Here is a 13,954-nt window from a genome sequence, read left to right on the forward strand (position 1 = left end):
CTCTGTTGTCCCCTTCTCCTCCTGCCCCCAATCCCTCCCAGCATCAGACTCTTTTCCAGTGAGTCAACACATCGCAGGAGGTGGTCAAGTATTGGACTTTCAGCTTTAGCATCAGTCCTTCCAATGAACACCCAGGACTGATCTCCTTGAGAATGGACTGGTTGGACCTCCTTGCAGTCCAAGGGACTCTCAAGAGTCTTCTCCAACACCACAGTTCAAAAGCGTCAATTCTTCAGTGCTCAGCTTTCTTCACAGTCCAACTCTCACATCCATACATGACCACTGGAAAAACCATAGCCTTGACTAGACGGACTTTTGTTGGCAAAGTAATGTCTCTGCTTTTTAATATGCTATCTAGGTTGGTCATAACTTTCCTTCCAGGAATAAGCATCTTTCAATTTGATGGCTGCATTCAACATCTGCAGTGATTTTGGAGCCCCAGAAAATAAAGTCTGACACTGCTTCCCCTGTTTCCCCATCTATTTCCCACGAAGTGATGGGACCAGATGCCATGATCTTAGTTTTCTGAATGTTGAGCTTCAAGTCAACTTTTTCACTCTCCTCTTTCACTTTCATCAAGAGGCTTTTCAGTTCCTCTTCACTTTCTGCCATAAGGGTGGTGTCATCTGCATATCTGAAGTTATTGATATTTCTCCTGGCAATCTTGATTCCAGCTTGTGCTTCTTCCAGCCCAGCATTCCTCATGATGTACTCTGCATATAAGTTAAATAAGCAGGGTGACAATATACAGCCTTGATGGACTCCTTTTCTTATTTGGAACCAGTCTGTCGTTCCATGTCCAGTTCTAACTATTGCTTCCTGACCTGCATACAGGTTTTTCAAGAGACAGGTCTGATATTCCCATCTCTTTCAGAATTTTCCACAGTTTTTGTTATCTACACAGTCAAAGGCTTTGGCATAGTCAATAAAGCAGAAATAGATGTTTTTCGGAACTCTTTTGCTTTCTCCATGATCTAGCAGATGTTGGCAATTTGATCTCTGGTTCCTCTGCCTTTTTTAAAACCTGCTTAAACATCTGGAAGTTCACGGTTCACATATTGCTGAAGCCTTGCTTGGAGAATTTTGAGCATGACTTTACTAGCATGTGAGATGAGTGCAATTGTGCGGTAGTTTGAGCATTCTTTGGCATTGCCTTTCTTTGGGATTGGAATGAAGACTGACTTTTCCAGTCCTGTGGCCACTGCTGAGTTTTCCAAATTTGCAGGCATATTAAGTGCAGCACTTTCACAGCATCATCTTTCAGGATTTGAAATAGCTCAACTGGAATTCCATCACCTCCACTAGCTTTGTTCGTAGTGATGCTTCCTAAGGCCCACTTGACTTCACATTCCAGGATGTCTGGCTCTAGGTGAGTGATCACATCATTGTGATTATCTGGGTCGTGAAGCTCTTTTTTGTACAGTTCTTCTGTGTATTCTTGCCACCTCTTCTTAATATCTTCTGCTTCTGTTAGGTCCATACCAATTCTGTCCTTTATTGAGCCCATCTTTGCTTGAAATGTTCCCTTGGTATCTCTAATTTTCTTGAGGAAATCTCCAGTCTTTCCCATTCTGTTGTTTTCCTCTATTTTTTTGCATTGATCGCTGAGGAAGCCTTTCTTATCTCTACTTGCTGTTCTTTGGAACTCTGCATTCATATGGGAATATTTTTCCTTTTCTCCTTTGCTTTTTGCTTCTCTTCTTTTCACAGCTATTTGTAAAGGCTTCTCAGACAGCCATTTTGCTTTTTTGCATTTCTTTTTCTTGGGGATGATCTTGGTCCCTGTCTCCTGTACAGTGTCACTAACCTCCATCCATAGCTCATCAGGCACTCTATCTATCAGTTCTAGTCCCTTAAATCTATTTCTCACTTCCACTGTATAATCATAAGGGATTTGATTTAGGTCATACCTGAATGGTCTAGTGGTTTTCCCTACTTTCTTCAATTTAAGTCTGAATTTGGCAATAAGGAGTTCATGATCTGAGCCACAGTCAGCCCCTGGTCTTGTTTTTGCTAACTTTAGAGAGCATCTCCATCTTTACCTGCAATGAATATAATCAATCTGATTTAGGTGTTGACCATCTGGTGATGTCCATGTGTAGAGTCTTCTCTTGTGTTGTTGGAAGAGGTTGTTTGCTATGACAGTGCGTTCTCTTGGCAAAACTCTACTAGTATTTGCCCTGCTTCATTTTATGCTCCAAGGCCAAATTTTCCTGTTACTGCAGGTGTTTCTTAACTTCCTGCTTTTGCATTGCAGTCCCCTATAATGAAAAGGACATCTTTTTTGGGTGTTAGTTCTAAAAGGTCTCATAGGTCTTTATAGAACCATTCAACTTCAGCTTCTTCAGCATTACTGGTTGGGGTATAGTCTTGGATTACCGTGATTTTGAATGGTTTGCCTTGGAAACGAACAGAGATCATTCTGTCATTTTTGAGATTGCATCCAAGTGTTGCATTTCAGACTCTTTTGTTGACCATGATGGCTACTCCATTTCTTCTAAAGGATTCTTGCACACAGTAGTAGATATAACGGTCATCTGAGTTAAATTCACCCATTCCAGTCCATTTTAGTTCGCTGATATCTAGAATGTCGACATTCACTCTTGCCATCTCCTGTTTGACCATTTCCAATTTGCCTTGATTCATGGACCTAACATTCCAGGTTCCTATGCAATACTGCTTGTTACAGCATCAGACCTTGCTTCGATCACCAGTCACATCCACAACTGGGTATTATGTTTGCTTTGGCTCCATCCCTTCATTGTTTCTGGATTTATTTTGATCCCCAGTAGTATATTGGGCACCTACTGACCTGGGGAGTTCCTCTTTCAATATCCTATCATTTTGTCTTCCATACTGTTCATGGGGTTCTCAAGGCACGAATACTGAAGTGGTTTGCCATTCTCTTCTCCAGTGGACCACATTCTGTCAGACCTCTCCACCATGACCCATCCGTCTTAGATGGCCCCACACAGTATGGCTTAGTTTCATTGAGTTAGACAAGGCTGTGATCCATTTGATCAGATTGGCTCATTTTCTGTGAAAATGATTTCAGTGTGTCTGTTCTCTGATGCCCTCTCACATCACCTACTGCCTCACTTGGGTTTCTCTTACCTTGGTCGTGGGGTGTCTCTTCATGGCTGCTCCAGCAAGGTGCAGCCGCCCCTCCTGACCTTGAACGTGGAGTAACTCCTCTCGGCCCTCCTAGGCCCACAGAGCCACCGCTCCTTGTATATACACACTCAGTTCAGTCAGTTCAGTTCAGTCGCTCAGTCGTGTCCAACTCTTCACAACCCCATGAATCACAGCACAGCAGGCCTCCCTGTCCATCACCAACTCACGGAGTTCACTCAAACTCATGTCCATCGAGTCGGTGATGCCATCCAGCCATTTCATTCTCTGTAGTCCCCTTCTCCTCCCACCCCCAATCCCTCCCAGCATCAGGGTCTTTTCCAGTGAGTCAACTTGTCGCATGAGGTGGCCAAAGTATTGGAGTTTCAGCTTTAGCATCAGTCCTTCCAATGAACACCCAGGATTGATCTCCTTTAGAACAGACTACTATATGTAAAATATATAACTAATAAGGACCTGCTGTATAGCACAAGGAACTCTGGTCAATACTCTGTAATGACTTTTATGGAGAAAGAATCTTAAAAAAAAAAAAAAGAGTAGATATATGTATATGTATAACTGATTCACTTCGCTGTACAGTAGAAGCTAAGTCAACATTGTAAGTCAATTATACTTCAATAAAATTAAATATACACATGTAGGACTGTGTGGGCAGACTGTGACCATCATAAAGTGATCCAACAGCAGATCACAGAACTCTAGTCCCTGAAGATGTTTACCTAAAGCAAAGAAGTAATTCAGTCAGTAAGAATTTGTGTGATGAGGAGTCTATGAAGTCAGGAACTCAGGAGAAAGGGAAAAAAACAGGGAACGGCATTCTATTTGCCAGGCAAAAGCTAGGCATTAATCTAACACCTCCATAGCAGAAGATAGACCTATTTTCTTAATGAAAAAAGGTCTATCTCTAACAACATTTGAGAGATAATGTGAGTTTCAGAGAATTCAAATAACTTCCCCAGGGCCATAAGGCAAGGATAGTGGTGAAACGGAAATTCAAACCCAAGTAATCTATTCTCTGTAATAGAATTCTGCAATTAACAGCTGAGCAAGGAAGCAGAACATCAATGATTAGAAGTATACCACCAGTCAGAACCACTCTCAGTTAGATTGAGGGTGCTAAATCAACCAAAGAGAGGTCGAAATTATGTCTGATAAAAGTCGATTCCAGAAGCTGAAACAGAATTTAGCTCTTTGGTCAAGGGCCAAATGATTGCAACTGTGGAGAAAGCATAGTCTATGGATACAGGAAACCAAGTACTCCTGATTCCACTGGTGTTACCCGCCCAAAAACTAAAAGCCTCAAATGACAACATTGATTAGCTCCAATACTTTCCTTGAAATGTATCTCTTCTTAACAGTAGATTTACCAATATAAAGAGATCTTAAATCTTAAGAGGAATAACTCCCAGCGACAAGGTAACATATGGCAATAATAGAGGGTCCAAATGAGCTTTGCTTGTTCCTGCCATAAGTACATAATCAATATATGCTAAGCGTTAATAAATACTGAATCTATTATCTATTTTTTAACTCTTCAAGAAGAAATATGTGTTGCATTATTTACTGAAACAGATCTCCCTGAATTGTCATTTTATGAAGATAACCGAGCTTTATTTTTTTTTAATGTAACATTGTGTTTACTTAAGTCATTAATTAGTATCAATGATAATGATTCCTTATGTTCTTAAATATCCAATACATTATTCATTTCTCCTTTGGCTGATATATGGGAAAAATCAGAGGGACAAGTTTTTATGTAGTGACTTACAGGAAAAATAGATTATTCATTAAGATAGTAGGTGAATGTTAAATGGAGGCATTGTTGCTTCACTGTTTATTTTTCCTTATGGTTTGTTAAGCTTCTTTACTGTTCCCTTTTTTTTTCTTTTAAACAACTTAATGTCTTCATGTGAAGTTGAGGGTATAATGAGTGTGAATTTCAGTATCTTTACTGGATATATCAACACCTTAAGTGGAAGTTCAGCTGATAATAATTTATGTGGCCTCTTGTACTTAACTTTTCATATGGGTTAGTGCATCATGAAGCTAAGTAAAGAATTAATAATTCCTTCGTAGAAGTCACAAGTGATTTGTTTTCCTTATTAAAAGTAAGTCTACTTCTAGAAAATTGGGATACTTAAGTTATTGGTCCCTAAATATCTTTCCTTGGATATTAAAATCTACTTATTTTATGTCTGCTTCTTTGACAAATCATTTTCTGTTATCTTTAATTTTCTTCACTTCCCAATGTGTTCCATTTATTCATTTACTCACTGCATTACAAAAAGTGTGATCAAGACTACTAACACAGATCAACCATTCAGTTTGAAGCCTCTACTTGCCAAAATAAATCACTGCAGATGGTGACTGCAGTCATGAAATTAAAAGATGCTGCTTACTCCTTGGAAGAAAAGCTATGACAAACTTAGACAACGTATTAAAAAGCAGAGCCATCACTTTGCCAACAAAGGTTCATATAGTCAAAGCTATGGTTTTTCCAGTAGTCATATACGGATGTGAGAGTTGGACTAAAAAGAAAGCTGAGCACCAAGAATTGATGCTTTCAAGCTGTGGTGCTAGAGAAGACTCTTGAAAGTCCCTTGGACTGCAAGATCACACCAGTCAACCCTAAAGGAAATCAACCCTGAATATTCACTGGAAGGACTGATGGTGAATCTGAAGCTCCAATACTTTGGCCATCTGATGCGAAGAGTTGACTCAATGGAAAAGACCCTCGTGCTGGGAAAGATTGAGGGTAAGAGGAGAAGTGGGCGGTTATCATCTCATGTACATTAATTTGAGCAATCACCAGGAGATAGTGAAGGTCAGGGAAACCTGACGTGCTGGAGTCCATGGGATTGCAAAAAGTCAGACATGACTTAGCAACTGAACAACAAAAATGCTGCTTGCTTCTGATATTTCAGGGGCTTAAGCCAGAAGAAGCACAGACTTTAGGACAAAGAAACAAATAACCTAGGTGTAGATATTGTATTCTCTAGTTTATGGTCTTGTAGTCATAACTGAGCTTTAAAGTGATTACAAATGGAAGGGTCTAGTGTCAGTTGGGGAATATGAATGATAAAGTAGACATTTCACCAATGTAAGATTGCATTAATCATACTTTAATGACCAATAGAGTAGAAATTTTACCTACCTTAAAACATTTACTAGTTTGTATTTTCTTCCATTACAATCTCAAAGATAAGGAAATGTTTTCCTTGGTTAGATCCTTTGAGACAAATTAAAGATGTTTTGTTTTTCTTTAATGTCATCCAATCGAGTAAAATTAGGAAAGCCATAAAGCCTTGTTAAATTTAAATTTTATTTGAACTTGGAGCACATTAATGAGCTCATAGCCCTGGGGTGCTTCATAGCCCTGGGATGCTACAAAATGAGTTAATGGCACATGGAAAAAAATCAAAGAATTTAGTACTAGGAGGATTTGGAATTTGAAATCAGTAAAGCTATCACATGAAGGTTTGAAGCCACATGGAAATGTAGAAAGGCTTTGGCAATATATTTTTGGCAACAACTGTTGAAGAAAATCAACCCTAATCCTACCCTCTCTTTGTCAGCAGATAGTGCCAACTCTCACTACCTGCCCTCCCACCCCAAATAGAAGCCACTTCGGGTCCAAAATCTCTCAGCAGACTCACCCCTTTTTCTAAATGTCCTTATATCCTCATTCTAAGTTAGCCCCCTATATTTAAGAGGAAGAGGTATTCCTCTTTCTTTTACAGACTGATCCTGGCCCCTGTGCTCAGGACTTTCATTTCCTTCTTCCTCCTCCGGTAAATGCTTTTCTCAAGCTAATACACACCTCCACCCCTGATTTTTCAGATCCTCAGTCTCACCCTGTTGCTACCTCTTTTTTCACAGCTTAAAAGACAAGCTGAAAGCTCACAAAACAAGGCTACTCTACCTTCACAACTCCCCTTAAGCTTTGCCCAATCTCTTACTTCCTTTTTCTCAAAACTACATGAAAGAATGGTCTATCTCTGTTAAGACAATACGTCCTTTATTGAGCCCATCTTTGCATGAAATATTCCCTTGATATCTCGAATTTTCTTGACGAGATCTCTAGTCTTTCGCATTCTATTCCTCTGTTTCTTTGCACTGATCACTGAGGAAGGCTTTCTTATGTCTCCTTGCTATTCTTTGGAACTCTCCATTCAAATGGGTTTATCTTTCCTTTTCTCCTTAGCTTGTTTCCCTGAACTTCAGACTGAGTCTTTCAATTGTAAACTTGATATTTCCACTTAGAATTCTATTTAGAATGTCTAAAAACTTTTCTGGGCTCTACCTGATGCTGTCCTCAATTCAGTGGATGGCAAGTCCATGCTTCCATTTTCTTAGAATTTTGATTCAGAGAAGCCCATTTACTTATAAGGGTAGATCTTTACTGTCTAAGAAAGAACGTTCCACAAAAAAGATGCTTCTCATGTGAATTCTTTGGGGCTGATGTGTAAGTCTCAGAGCCGGTGTTCTGTGTTATCTTTGTCATGCTTAAACCTTCTGTGTGCATTCGTGCCTCCAGGTATACTCAACATACTGCTCACCCTGACCCAAGGGGACTGCTTTTTTCATGGTCTAAATTTTGGCAAGTGAATATAGTATCTGAGACATCCTGTCTCAGCACTTTTTGCTTTATATCCTAGCACTTCGTCTTAGTAGTAGTAGTAGTAATCATTATAGTATTCAGTTGTTATTATTATCCTTTGATTATTATTATAGTTCAGTCCCAAGTGGAACAAAATATGGAATTTTAAATAGTATATATGCATAAAATTCACTTCAAAGTAAAATTTTAAGAAGAGTAACATGACCAGGTATCACAGTAGCAGAAGGATACTTCTTCCTAAACGTCATGTGACCTAGGAAGAAAATTTAGTTTTATTATAATTCCACACACTGGTTAGGAAACTGAAAATTTACCAAACTCAGGCTTGACCCTTTGATTATGCTATTAAAGTTTTGAAGTAAATAATCAGTAGGACAATTGGGAGAGTGTTATTTTACATTTCTTTGGGGAGACACTTCCTAAAACTTCTCCTCTACAGTCAGATGACAATTATGCAAAATACCTTCCCTCTAAAACCAACGTACTGTTTTGGCATATAAAACGCGTAAAATTTCAAAGAGGAAGAGAAAAAATAACGGCAGCACCAGTGAGAATAGGATATTAAATATTAAAAAAACCTGCGTAACTCAGTAAATGGACAGTGCATGAATGCAGAGGACCTAAGAACGCATCACCGTGGAAGTCAGGAAGAAGGAAGGTGATGGAGGGGTGTCACTGAGGACCTAGATAATGCCTGAGACTTTGAAATGAATGATTCACAAAGAGCTATTACTGATCCCTGATGAAGAGGCTATGTTATCTAAAATGAGAATTCTGCAAGGAAAACACCTTTTTGAGCTGTAAAAATATGCCTAATTGACTAAAGATGTACTTTTTTTATTGACACTAATTATGTAGAAATGCGCCCTCATCACTCCATCAAGGAAGACACAAAAGGATAGGTCTTAAATGAAGGTCATGTTGAGGATCAGAGTGGAAGTGCTTATACCTCCTTTTTCTTGAGATGAGGTTAGACCTTCAGCACATCATAAAAGATAATCAGTTATGACCCCGAATCATCAGAAAAGAATAAATGATTTTAGAACTCTCTACTGTGAAAGGTTTGCATCAAAATAATTAAAATAAAGTCTGCAAACTTGGGTTGCTCAGAATGACTGGTTAAATCTAAGATCTCTAGATAGTGAAGGCATAACTATGTGCTCCTTCCATGAAAACCTCTAATTTGTAGAAATGAAAATCAAATAGAATAGTTTTCATCATTTTTTCCTTCATTAAAGTTAAATCCTAAGTAAAAAAAAAAAATTCAACAAATTTTATTTTTAATGTGGATTTAAAAGTACTAATGGCCTATTACATCTGGGAATCTTCCATATATTAAAGAGTAAGCCAGGAATGTTACATGCCCAGGGTGACTACCAGCAACTAAGCTGTTCAGATTTCAGTGTATGGGAATTATTCAGGTCATCCGAAAATGACTTTTCTGCCTCAGTTAATTTAAAACTTAAAACTCTTGAATTAGGTGCTGAGCAACCACTGTGACAATGGCTAATTATTTAAATTTCAGTAGGAAGCAAACAGACTGGGAAAGAAGATTGAGGAGGAAAACAGGTAAGATAGGGTTTTTTGTTTTCCTTTTTGGTTTTATTGATTTTTATGGGCATACAGTCGCTTTAACGTTGTGTTAATCTCTGCTGTATAGCAAAGCAATATACATACATCTCCTTTTCTTGAATTTCCTTCCCAATTAGGTCATCACAGAGCACTGAGTAGAGCTCCCTATGCTATACAGTAAGTTTTCATTAGTTATCTATTTCACATATGTTGTTTACCTGCTAAGTTGTTTCTGACTCTTTTGTGACCCCATGGACTGTAACCTGTGATGCTCCTCTGTCCATGGGATTTCCCAGGTAAGAATACTACAGTGGGTTGCCATTTCCTCCTCCAGGGGATCTTCTCAACCCAGGAATTGAACCTATGTCTCCTGCATTGGCAGGAGGATTCTTTACCAATGAGCTACCTGGGAAGCCCATTTTATACATAGCAGTGTGTATATAGGGCTTCCCAGGTGGCGCTAGTGGTAAAGAACCCCCCTGCCAATGCAGGAGATGCCAGAGACTCGGGTTCAATCCCTGGGTCAGGAAGATCCCCTGGAGGAGGGCATGGCAACCCACTCCAGTATTCTTGCTTGGAGAATCCCACAGACAGAGGAGCCTGGAGGGCTACAGTCTAGGGTCGCAAAGAGTTGGACATGATGGAAGTGACTTAGCACACATGCAATGTGTATATATGTCACTCCCAATTTCCTGATTCATCCTGCCTCCCCTGCCTCTCTGGGTATCCATAGTTTGTTCTCTATACTGATATCTCTATTTTTGCTTTGCAAATAAGTTCATGTGTACCATTTCTCCAGATCCCACATATAAGCAATATTATATGATATTTGTTTTTCTCTTTCTGACTTATTTCACTGTATGACAGTCACTAGGTCCATTTATGTCTTTGCAAATGGCACAATTTCATTCCTTTTTATGACTGTAATATTCCATTGTATATATGCACCATATCTTTTTTTATTTTTTAATTTACTGCAGATTCCCACTACTCAAAGTGTGGTCCATAGGCCAGTAGCTCTAGCATTACCTGAGAACACGTTAGAAAAGCAGACCCTCAGGCCTCAGCCCAAGCTCATTAAACCAGAATGCATCTTAACAAGATCCCTGTAAAGGCATGGCCATTTGACAAGCACCTCAGGGGGAATATCAGACAACAGATGGGTTTCCACTCTGATGGCTTTTAAGGTAAGAGCAGGCAACCTTTTGGCTTTGCTCAGTGAGATTGCTTGTCTGAGCTGTAGGGTTACGTACTCTCAGTACTTGGGAATACAGTCTATTTGGAATCAGTGCAGTCATCTAGCGAGAGCCCTGACGAACGTGCTTGTTCACACAATCGAAAGAGGACGGTCAGAGCATGTGAGGCAGGGTGTGGGAGAGGAAGGTGAACACCAAACTTGTTATTTCATCTTTTAAGTTTGAAAGAAATAGACCTTGCTCAATTTTGGTTTGTTAAAATCATTCCTGTAAAAATCACCATGTGATATTGCTTATCATGTAAAATCTAAAAAAATACAACTAGTGAATAAATCAAAAAAGAAGCAGACTCACAGATACAGAGAACAAACTGACGGTTACCCGTGGGGAGAGGACAGGAAGAGGGGCGATATAGGGGTGAGGCCAAAAGGGTTATTATGAGATTATATGAAATCATGTATGTGAAACTTCTGCAAATTTTAAAGCACTACGGAATTTTAAAAAATCTTTCCTCTGATTAAAAGAATAAAGAACAAAACAAAAACCATTTCTCTATTTCTGTAAAACCTGTTGCTATATATTCATTCAAGAGTAAATTGTGCAGTATTGTAGCTTATCTTTTGACACGATTGATAATGTTACGAAAACAGCTGATGCCCATGCATCTCTTTCCCAAGTAGATAATTCCATTTACCACAGCATCATAATACAAATTAAAGTTTCAGTGATTGCATTTGTATCAACATGTGGTATAATGGAAGCAACCTAGATGTCCACCTGCAGACGAATGGATAAGAAAGCTGTGGTACATACACACAATGGAGTATTACTCAGCCATTAAAAAGAATGCATTTGAATCAGTTCTAATGAGGTGGATGAAACTAGAGCCTATTATACAGAGTGAAGTAAGCCAGAAAGAAAAACACCAATACAGTATACTAATGCATATATAGGGAATTTAGAAAGATGGAAACGACAACCCTGTATATGAGACAGCAAAAGAGACACAGATGTATAGAACAGTCTTTGGGACTCTGTGGGAGAGGGTGAAGGTGGGATGATTTGGGAGAATGGCATTGAAACATGTATATTATCATATGTGAAAAGAATCGCCAGTTCAGGGTCGATGCATGTTACAGGATGCTCGGGGCTGGTGTGCGAGGATGACCCAGAGGGAGGATAAGGGGAGGAGGGAGGTGGGAGGGGGGTTCAGGAAGGGGAACTCATGTACACCTGAGGCAGATTCACGTCAATGTATGGCAAAACCAACCAATATAATATTGTAAAATAATTAGCCTCCAATAAAAATTAAAAAAAAAACATGTGGTATATATATATCAGGGCTTTTAAAATACAGAGTAGCATCTTGCAACAGCTTATTATTACATGGATTTGAAAATCTGATTGAAGCACTTAATTCCAGTGAAAGGCACGGTCTATTGGTCTACCTATTTATTTTAAGGCACATACTTTGAAAGAAAAATATTGGAGCCTTATGCCTGAGGGAATAAAAGAAAGAAAAGTTTAAATTGTTTCCTTTGATCATTTCAGTGATTTTTTTCTTTGAAAGAAATTGTGCTATTTTCTGTTCTTTGCTGTACTTTCTTCTTTCATTTCTGTGTTTCCATTCTGTTTCCCATTTAGAGGACTGGGTCCACTAGAAGCGATGGTGAAAGAAAAAGAGAAAAGCAAAAATTTAAGATATAGCAACCTTAAAGCAGTGACTATTATACATGGGGGAAATTAAAATCATCTGGGGAGTTTAAAAAGTGCTGGCAGAAGGGCTCACCTTCTATAAATTCTGATGTTATTGGTCTGGGGTGGGGTCATTCTGATGATATTGGTCTGGGGTGGGGTCATCAATAGTTTTAAAAAAATCTCCCTTCTAAAATCTTTGATCTTAAGAATAAAGCAATTTAAACGTGGATATTGACATTGAAGTGAAAATTAAACTATCTGTATTGACACGGGATTTCTATATGGATGTGGTTCACAGAACAAACCAAGTCAAGACCTCTCAGGAGAATATGTCCATTTTCAAGGTTATAGATGTTCATGCATCACACAATTATGAGTAACAAATGGACTTTTTGAAACTACAGCACCGGTGCAGTCAGTCAAGCCTAACAGTGTACTAAAATGACTTGGGGAAGAGTATCTGTCGCTACTTGGAAGAGAAAGGATCTGACTATTGTATGATCTATTGCAATTGTAGAAGTGACCTGGTAAAATAAGAGTTGTTCTTAAACTATATATTAGTGTTCAGTTTCACTGGCAGGAATATCAGAAAACAAATGCTCATGAGGAACTGAGTTTAGACTGATTCAGTAGAGAGGGGAAGGACCAATTAAAACTCGCTTTGTTCTCAGGTGTCTGCTTTGCATACAGATATAGCATACTCCCAAGTCACCCAAATCCCACATTTTGGAAGTTAGAAGATGAACACAAAAACTGTTACTTCATTTTTCTGTTCTGAGGACCCTATGGGGTGGGGGTGCTGGTAAATCTTAGAGATTCAAGTCAGATTGCTTGAGTTTAAATTCCTTTTGGACCACTACAGTTTTGTGACCATGGTCCTTTGATTTCCTTCTCTATAAAATGGAGTAAAGCAATAGGGTTTTGGTGAATATTCTATAGGAAATTTCTGTTAAGTGCCTGGTCCATAATATATAGTCAATAAATATTAGCAGTCATTATTATCAAGTTTGGATCCTAAGTGAACCAAAGTCTTTGGTTTAGCATGGGTGTTCAGTTCTAGAAGATCAAAGTTCCATTCAAAATTGTGTCTTTAAGTGTTTGGTTAATATCTAAAGCCTTTAGACAAAACAATGCACTGTATTTTGACTTCGTTTAAGGAAGTTGGAAGCAAAATGGTCATCCATCAGAGCATCAAGGAGAAACTTATGGAAATCTAACTGTAAATCAAGATCTCTTCATTTATCTACATAACCACTTAGCTATGCATGGAAAATAAATAAACCACTTAGCTATGCACTTCTTCTATAGGGTAGAAGTGAACAGCTATAAGGCTAACTTTATAGACAAGTTGATTGTGAAACCAATTTTCATAAAAGGAAATCCACTTCCCACTGCCTTTTATTTTCTAACCTTTAAAGATCAGAGAGTTTTCAGAAAGACTGTTTTTCCACAGTTTCAGAAAAGCAGCCTGAAAAAAGGAATAAATTAATTCAGGAAAGATTCCCTTCTTCCTACACCCACCACTCTGCAGATCAAAAAAGCTACGGGCACTAAAATTCATTAACATTTCTATGAACATAAATGTGAAATATTCATTTTCATTAAGTAGTCTACTGAATATAACAAAATCAAATTTATCTAAGGAGATATCCAATGCTGCTGATTTCCTTGACAATGGGGACATAAAGCAAGGGAAGCCATGAATCATTCATGAAGTTCAATTTACTTCTGTTAT

General features: G+C 38.6%; 1 protein-coding gene across 1 annotated transcript in view; it reads left to right on the forward strand.

Moving 5' to 3' along the window:
- GABRB1 (gamma-aminobutyric acid type A receptor subunit beta1) overlaps positions 1–13,954 on the forward strand; it is a 499,524-nt gene that overhangs the window by 377,180 nt on the left and 108,390 nt on the right. The gene's annotated exons all lie outside the window — the stretch shown is intronic.

This window comes from Moschus berezovskii, chromosome 5, assembly GCF_049115385.1.
Source record: "Moschus berezovskii isolate FMDL1 chromosome 5, NW_MosBer_1.0, whole genome shotgun sequence".
NCBI classification, from domain to species: domain Eukaryota; kingdom Metazoa; phylum Chordata; class Mammalia; order Artiodactyla; family Moschidae; genus Moschus; species Moschus berezovskii.